This window comes from Nycticebus coucang, chromosome 13 (genome assembly GCF_027406575.1).
Source record: "Nycticebus coucang isolate mNycCou1 chromosome 13, mNycCou1.pri, whole genome shotgun sequence".
NCBI classification, from domain to species: Eukaryota; Metazoa; Chordata; class Mammalia; order Primates; family Lorisidae; genus Nycticebus; species Nycticebus coucang.
Window position 1 is genome coordinate 79,194,516 of NC_069792.1, and position 9,507 is coordinate 79,204,022.

Below are 9,507 nucleotides of genomic sequence, written 5' to 3' on the forward strand. Positions count from 1 at the left end.
GCTTGATATCTAGGATCTATAGAGAACTCAAATTAATCCACATGAAAAAAGCCAACAATCCCATATATCAGTGGGCAAGAGACATGAATAGAACTTTCTCTAAAGATGACAGACGAATGGCTAACAAACACTTGAAAAAATGTTCATCATCTCTATATATTAGAGAAACGCAAATCAAAACAACCCTGAGATATCATCTAACCCCAGTGAGAATGGCCCACATCACAAAATCTCAAAACTTCAGATGCTGGTGTGGATGTGGAGAGAAGGGAACACTTTTAAACTGCTGGTGGGACTGCAAACTAGTACAACCTTTCTGGAAGGAAGTATGGAGAAACCTCAAAGCACTCAAGCTAGACCTCCCATTTGATCCTGCAATCCCATTACTGGGCATCTACCCAGAAGGAAAAAAATCCTTTTATCATAAGGACACTTGTACTAGACTGTTTATTGCAGCTCAATTTACAATTGCCAAAATGTGGAAACAGCCTAAATGCCCACCAACCCAGGAATGGATTAACAAGCTGTGGTATAGGGAGGCGGAGCAAGATGGCAGCCGAGTAACAGCTTCCTTGCATCTGGGCACCGTGAGTTTGGGGAGATAGGACTCCAGGCATCTCTGGCTGGTGGGAACTGCCTATCATCACTCCTATGAAGATACAGGGAGTCAGCAAGAGACTTCTGGACCCCAAGTGGAGGACTAAAACAGTGGAAAAATGGCAAGTGGTCGCGTGTGTTCAATCCGTCTAAACCCGCTCACAACTGTAAGTTCAGTAGCAGGGAGACTGCAAACCAGAAAGACCTTAGCTGTGAAATGTTTTGGTGTCTTTGGACTTGGCACTCAGTTGAACTGCCTTGGGGAGAGCCTGAGCGGGAGTGCGGAGAACTTTGGCCATTGTCTAGGGCCCCAGTCTGAGCCGCTGAGCCAGACGGAGCTAATAGTGTTTGGCTGTGGGTCACACGGATCCATTGTGAGCGATCTGCCCCGGAAAGCTCTGCCCTCAGGGTCGCAGAGCTAGAATTGGGTGGGAGCTGGTAACCCAGCAACCAGGTAGCCTAAGGGTGGGGTTTGAGCCGCCTTGCAGCCCTAACCCTCAGGGGCAGAGTGAGACCGGTTTTGGCACACTGGGTAAGTGGATAGCCACTTCAGCAGCGATTCCAGCAAGAAAGCTGGGAAAGCTTCTGCTCAGCAAGTTTACAAGTTCAAAGTGCCTTTTAAGTAGGCTGAAGAGAGATTTAGGGTGTCTACCTGCTGGGGTTTGAGAAATCAGCAGCCTCCAGTCGTATCAGAACTGTGACTAACATCTCATACCCCAGAAGACCACGTGTTGCCCAGACAATATTCAATAACATATACAAACTGCTTTGTTTTTGGTTGTGTATATTTTTCTTTTCTTTTTTTTTTTTTTGTTTGGTTGTTTTTTTTGTTTGTTTATTTTGACGTTGCTGATGTTCTTTTGTTTTTTTAATTTCAATCTTTTCCACACAGATCCCTTTTTCTTTCTCCATTTTCCTAGTTTAATTATAATTTCCCATTGCTGCCTTTTTTAATAACTTCAACTTCATTTTTGCTAGTGTTTCTACCGATATAATTTGGTTTTTAACCCAATTTTTTCCCCGTAAAGTTTTCTGTTTGCTTCTTTTGGTTTGATTTATAGCATTTTTGTCTTTCCTCTCTACTTGGTGGAGGTGGGGTACTGTGTCTGATCAGGTTAGCAAAGAGCTGCTGACCTCAAGGGAACCACGCAATTGGGCACCCCCAGAAGGTGGGGTTTTTTAAGGTTGTGTCAAAGTACCCTACTGTACACCTATATTGCCCTGTCTCCCTCTTTCTGTGCCTCCTTCTTTTGTCAATATTCCTTATACCCACCTTTCTTATATCCTTTCTCTATCTTTCTTTTTTTCTTATCACTTGGTCCTCCTTTCTTTCATCCCCTTTTTTTGCTCTTCAACCTTCTCACCCTTCTGGTCCTGTAACCCTTAGTCCACAGGCACAAGAACTTAAAGAGCAAGAGGAAGTGAAAGGAAAATTAGGGCAAGGAAACAGATAAAAGAAATCACTCATGAGGAAGAATCAGCAGAAAACTCCAGGCAACATGAAGAACCAGTCTAGAACAACCCCACCAAGGGACCATGAGGTAGCTACTGCAGAGGATTCCACCAGTATAGAAATGTTAGGAATGACAGAAAGGGAATTTAGAATACACATGTTGAAAACAATGAAAGAAATGATGGAAACAATGAAGGAAATTGCTAAAAAAGTGGAAAATAACCAAAAGGAAAACCAAAAACAGAACCAAATAAGAGATGAACGATATGAAGAATATAAAAAGGATATAGCAGACCTGAAGGAACTGAAACAGTCAATTAGGGAACTTAAAGATACAATGGAAAGTATCAGCAACAGGTTAGACCATGCAGAAGAAAGAATTTCAGAGGTAGAAGACAAAGTTCTTGAGATAACTCAGACAGTAAAAGAGGCAGAAAAGAAGAGAGAGAAAGCAGAACGTTCACTGTCAGAATTATGGGACTTTATGAAGCGTTCCAACATACGAGTTATAGGAATTCCAGAAGGGGAAGAAGAATGCCCCAGAGGAATGGAAGCCATACTAGAGAATATTATAAAAGAAAATTTCCCAAATATCACCAAAGATTCTGACACACTGCTTTCAGAGGGATATCGGACCCCGGGTCACCTCAACTCTAACCGAGCTTCTCCAAGACACATTGTGATGAACCTGTCCAAAGTCAAGACCAAAGAAAAGATTCTGCAAGCTGCCAGGAGTAAGCGCCAGTTGACCTACAGGGGCAAATCCATCAGAGTGACCGCAGACTTCTCTAATGAAACTTTCCAAGCAAGAAGACAATGGTCATCTACCTTTAATAAACTTAAACAGAACAATTTTCAGCCCAGAATTCTGTACCCTGCTAAGCTAAGCTTCAAAATTGACGGAGAAATCAAATCATTTACGAATATACAAACATTGAGGAAATTCGCCACAACAAGACCAACTCTACAGGAAATACTTCAACCTGTTCTGCACACTGACCACCACAATGGATCAGCAGCAAAGTAAGAACTCAGAAATCAAAGGACAGAACCTAACCTCCACACTGATGCAAAAGATAAAACTAAGCAATGGACTCTCACCAAATAAGTCGAATAGAATACTACCACACTTATCAATTATCTCAATAAATGTTAATGGCTTGAATTCCCCACTGAAGAGACATAGATTGGCTGACTGGATTAAAAAACACAAGCCATCCATTTGCTGTCTGCAAGAAACACACCTGGCTTCAAAAGACAAATTAAAGCTCCAAGTCAAGGGTTGGAAGACAATTTTTCAGGCAAATGGAATTCAGAAGAAAAGAGGAGTTGCAATCTTATTTTCAGATACATGTGGATTTAAAGCAACTAAAGTGAAAAAAGACAAAGATGGTCACTTTATATTGGTTAAGGGAAAACTACCGCAAGAAGACATTTCAATTCTAAATATTTATGCACCCAATTTAAATGCTCCCAGATTCTTGAAGCAGACCTTACTCAGTCTGAGCAATATGATATCTGATAATACCATCATAACAGGGGACTTCAACACACCTCTTACAGAGCTGGACAGATCCTCTAAACAGAAATTAAACAAAGATGTAAGAGATTTAAATGAGACCCTAGAACAACTATGCTTGATAGACGCATATAGAACACTCCACCCCAAAGATAAAGAATATACATTCTTCTCATCACCCCATGGAACATTCTCCAAAATTGATCATATCCTGGGACACAAAACAAATATCAACAGAATCAAAAGAATTGAAATTTTACCTTGTATCTTTTCAGACCATAAGGCACTAAATGTGGAACTCAACTCTAACAAAAATGCTCAAGCCCACCGAAAGGCATGGAAATTAAACAATCTTCTGTTGAATAACAGATGGGTGAAGGAAGAAATAAAACAGGAAATCATTAACTTCCTTGAGCATAACAACAATGAAGACACAAGCTACCAAAACCTGTGGGATACTGCAAAAGCAGTTTTGAGAGGAAAATTCATCGCTTTAGATGTCTACATTCGAAAAACAGAAAGAGAGCACATCAACAATCTCACAAGAGATCTTATGGAACTGGAAAAAGAAGAACAATCTAAGCCTAAACTCAGTAGAAGAAAAGAAATATCCAAAATCAAATCAGAGATCAATGAAATTGAAAACAAAAGAATCATTCAGAAAATTAATGAAACAAGGAGTTGGTTTTTTGAAAAAATAAATAAAATAGATAAACCATTGGCCAGACTAACTAGAAATAGAAAAGTAAAATCTCTAATAACCTCAATCAGAAACGATAAAGGGGAAATAACAACTGATCCCACAGAGATACAAGAGATCATCTCTGAATACTACCAGAAACTCTATGCCCAGAAATTTGACAATGTGAAGGAATGGATCAATATTTGGAATCACACCCTCTCCCTAGACTTAGCCAGGAAGAAATAGACCTCCTGAACAGACCAATTTCAAGCACTGAGATCAAAGAAACAATAAAAAAGCTTCCAACTAAAAAATGCCCTGGTCCAGATGGCTTCACTCCAGAATTCTATCAAACCTTCAAGGAAGAGCTTATTCCTGTACTGCAGAAATTATTCCAAAAAACTGAGGAAGAAGGATTCTTCCCCAACACATTCTATGAAGCAAACATCACCCTGATACCAAAACCAGGAAAAGACCCAAACAAAAAGGAGAATTTCAGTCCAATCTCACTCATGAATATAGATGGAAAAATTCTCAACAAAATCCTAGCCAATAGATTACAGCTTATCATCAAAAAAGTCATTCATCATGATAAAGTAGGCTTCATCCCAGGGATGCCAGGCTGGTTTAACATATGCAACTCCATAAACGTTATCCACCATATTAACAGAGGCAAAAATAAAGATCACGTGATCCTCTCAATAGATGCAGAAAAAGCATTTGATAAAATCCAGCATCCTTTTCTAATTAGAACACTGAAGAGTATAGGCATAGGTGGCACATTTCTAAAACTGATTGAAGCTATCTATGACAAACCCACAGCCAATATTTTACTGAATGGAGTAAAACTGAAAGCTTTTCCTCTTAGAACTGGAACCAGACAAGGTTGTCCTCTGTCACCTTTACTATTCAACATAGTGCTGGCAGTTCTAGCCAATACAATTAGGCAAGACAAGGAAATAAAGGGAATCCAAATGGGAGCAGAGGAGGTCAAACTCTCCCTCTTTGCTGATGACATGATCTTATACTTAGAGAACCCCAAAGACTCAACCACAAGACTCCTAGAAGTCATCAAACAATACAGTAATGTTTCTGGATATAAAATCAACTTCCACAAGTCAGTAGCCTTTGTATACACCAATAACAGTCAAGATGAGAAGCTAATTAAGGACACAACTCCCTTCACCATAGTTTCAAAGAAAATGAAATACCTAGGAATATACCTAACGAAGGAGGTGAAGGACCTCTATAAAGAAAACTATGAAATCCTCAGAAAGGAAATAGCAGAGGATATTAACAAATGGAAGAACATACCATGCTCATGGATGGGAAGAATCAACATTGTTAAAATGTCTATACTTCCCAAAGCAATCTACCTATTCAATGCCATTCCTATCAAAGTACCTACATCGTACTTTCAAGATTTGGAAAAAATGATTCTGCGTTTTGTATGGAACCGGAAAAAACCCCATATAGCTAAGGCAGTTCTTAGTAACAAAAATAAAGCTGGGGGCATCAGCATACCAGATTTTAGTCTGTACTACAAAGCCATAGTGGTCAAGACAGCATGGTACTGGCACAAAAACAGAGACATAGACACTTGGAATCGAATTGAACACCAAGAAATGAAACTAACATCTTACAACCACCTAATCTTTGATAAACCAAACAAGAACTTACCTTGGGGGAAAGACTCCCTATTCAATAAATGGTGTTGGGAGAACTGGATGTCTACATGTAAAAGACTGAAACTGGACCCACACCTTTCCCCACTCACAGAAATTGATTCAAGATGGATAAAGGACTTAAATTTAAGGCATGAAACAATGAAAATCCTCAAAGAAAGCATAGGAAAAACACTGGAAGATATTGGCCTGGGAGAAGACTTCATGAAGAAGACTGCCATGGCAATTGCAACAACAACAAAAATAAACAAATGGGACTTCTTTAAACTGAAAAGCTTCAGTACAGCTAAGGACACAATAACCAAAGCAAAGAGACAACCTACACAGTGGGAAAGGATATTTGCATATTTTCAATCAGACAAAAGCTTGATAACCAGGATCTATAGAGAACTCAAATTAATCCACATGAAAAAAGCCAACAATCCCTTATATCAATGGGCAAGAGACATGAATAGAACTTTCTCTAAAGATGACAGACGAATGGCTAACAAACACATGAAAAAATATTCATCATCTCTATATATTAGAGAAATGCAAATCAAAACAACCCTGAGATATCATCTAACCCCAGTGAGAATGGCCCACATCACAAAATCTCAAAACTTCAGATGCTGGTGTGGATGTGGAGAGAAGGGAACACTTTTACACTGCTGGTGGGACTGCAAACTAGTACAACCTTTCTGGAAGGAAGTATGGAGAAACTTCAAAGCACTCAAGCTAGACCTCCCATTCGATCCTGCAATCCCATTACTGGGCATCTACCAGAAGGAAAAAAATCCTTTTATCATAAGGACACTTGTACTAGACTGTTTATTGCAGCTCAATTTACCATTGCCAAAATGTGGAAACAGCCTAAATGCCCACCAACCCAGGAATGGATTAACAAGCTGTGGTATATGTATACCATGGAATACTATTCAGCCATTAAAAAAAATGGAGACTTTACATCCTTCGTATTAACCTGGATGGAAGTGGAAGACATTATTCTTAGTAAAGCATCACAAGAATGGAGAAGCATGAATCCTATGTACTCAATCTTGATATGAGGACAATTAATGACAATTAAGTTTATGGGGGGGGAAGCAGAAAGAGGGATGGAGGGAGGAGGGTGGGGCCTTAGTGTGTGTCACACTTTATGGGGGCAAGACATGATTGCAAGAGGGACTTTACCTAACAATTGCAATCAGTATAACTGGCTTATTGTACCCTCAATGAATCGCCAACAATAAAAAAAAAAAAAAAAAAAAACAAACTGTGGTATATGTATACCATGGAATACTATTCAGCCATTAAAAAAATGGAGACTTTACATCCTTCGTATTAACCTGGATGGACGTGGAAGACATTATTGTTAGTAAAGCATCACAAGAATGGAGAAGCATGAATCCTATGTACTCAATTTTGATATGAGGACAATTAATGACAATTATGGTTATGGGGGGGAAACGGAAAGAGGGAAGGAGGGAGGGGGTGGGGCCTTGGTGTGTGTCACACTTTATGGGGGCAAGACATGATTGCAAGAGGGACTTTGCCTAACAATTGCAATCAGTGTAACCTGGCTTATTGTACCCTCAATGAATCCCCAACAATAAAAAAAAAAAAAAAGAAAACACACACACACAAACACACTCATATACAAACACACACAAAACAAAATCTGGCGCAATGAATGCTCCTCATCAATGATTTTAAAAGGCCTAGTAATCCAAGTTGTCAAGTTGTGCATTAATTGTGGTCAACAATTTAGAATCGTAGCAAAATAAAAAGACACATTTACAAAGCTTATCCATTTAGCAAGTAAAAAGATGATTGTTTTAAAAGGCTACCAAAATCTCTACACAGAATCAAGATTTTGTTAAAAATAATAACGTTCAGTGAAAGGGTCCAGAAGCCAAAATTTCATAGTAGAGTTTACTGTCAAGAAAAGTAAAGTGGACACAAATGGGAAGAAAGAACCTAGTAATTTCCGCATGTAATATTGAAGTGAGTAAAATTCAAAGACAGATTTAGTGTCAGAAGTTGAAAAGGTTCCACTATCACTACAGTAAGTCAGTGTCGTAATGACATGCTCGACGATTTTCATATTGTAGCTATGATAATAAAATCTACTTCCAACTTTTATTTAAATTAAACATAGCAAGCCTATCTTTAGAAAAAAATTAAATTCTTTTTTGACCTAAGTCAGTTATTTAACAGAAGTTTCTTCTTCCTGCCTTACAAGCTTTAAAAAATGATTAAAAGGACAAAAGGAAACAATTTCAAAAAAGATGAGCTGAGCTTACTTACCTGATTCTTTTTATTTTTTAGTTGAGAAAAATTGGCTTCTGGGGAGACAAGATGGCGGACTGAAGCCAGCTTTCAACAAAGGCTCCCGTCCAGAAGGAGAGTTAAGGGACAGGAATTTAGTAAGTATCCTGGTGGACTTGAGCCTCACCAAGAGAGAAGGCTGAAGAACGCACATCAACACCGCTGAGGCAAGTTGTGATCACAAGGACGCAAACAAAAGGTACAAAATCCACCACCAAGCGGACGGGAGTCCCCCTCCCCCATGAGACCAGCTCTGTAGCCCCACAATTGAACAAGTGGGCAGAAATTAAAGCCCCTCCCACTACACTCCACGGGAGAGACCTTCTAAAAACTGGACCTACCTCCCCTACTGGGGTGCCGTGGCGTTCTCCTGCCGGACATAGGGCTGAATAAAACTTTGGGAATCCTTTGCCGGCAACCCTGAATCCCCGGCGCTCCCCTCCCGCCCACTGAGGTCTGGAGGCCTGTCCCCCAGGACTTCGGATCCTTGGGTGATTTCTCAAGGGGAGTGGACAGTCCCCGAGTTGCGACTGGTCAGCATTGACTCTGAGGCGCGCCGAGTGAGGAGAGGGCACCGGGCTGAGGGGGAGTCACGCCTCGCGGCACTTCCCTGCGGTGCAGTGCAGCAACCCTCCCCGGGCATAGGGGACCCAAGACTGAATAAGACTCTGGCCTCCCCGCTGAGAGCTGAGAGCCCCTACTCTCACTCGGGGTCTGAGGGCCTATCCCTCCGGAGTTCGGCTCCTTGGGTGATTTCTCGAGGGGAGTGCACAGTGCCTGAGTTGCGTCAGGTCAGCGCTGACTCTGGGATACGTGAGCGAGGAGAGGGCACTCTGCTGAGGGAAAATCAAGCCTTGGCGGCACTTCCCTGCGGTGCAGTGCAGGAGCCCTCCCCGGACCGTAGTATTGCGTGAAACTGAATGAAACTCTAGCTTCCCCCCGCCCCACTCCCAATCCGGGTCTGGGGGCCCATCCCCCAAGAGTTCTGATTCTTGGGGGATCTCTTAAGGGGTGTGGACCCAGCACAAACTGCGGCCGCTCAGTGCTGACTCTGGGGCGCGGGACAGAGGAGAAAAGGGTCGCCTGAGTGCCCACACCAGAGCAGCAGTTCCCTGGAGGTAGATCAACAGCCGTTTTTTCTTTAACGGCAGAACGCTCACTTCTGGATATTCTGAGGCCACACCCCCTGTCTCCCTGGGCAACCAGAGGAGGCCACCGGTGACACGGCTCACAAACCCAGAAGCCTCCAGGGCGGGGCCGACCC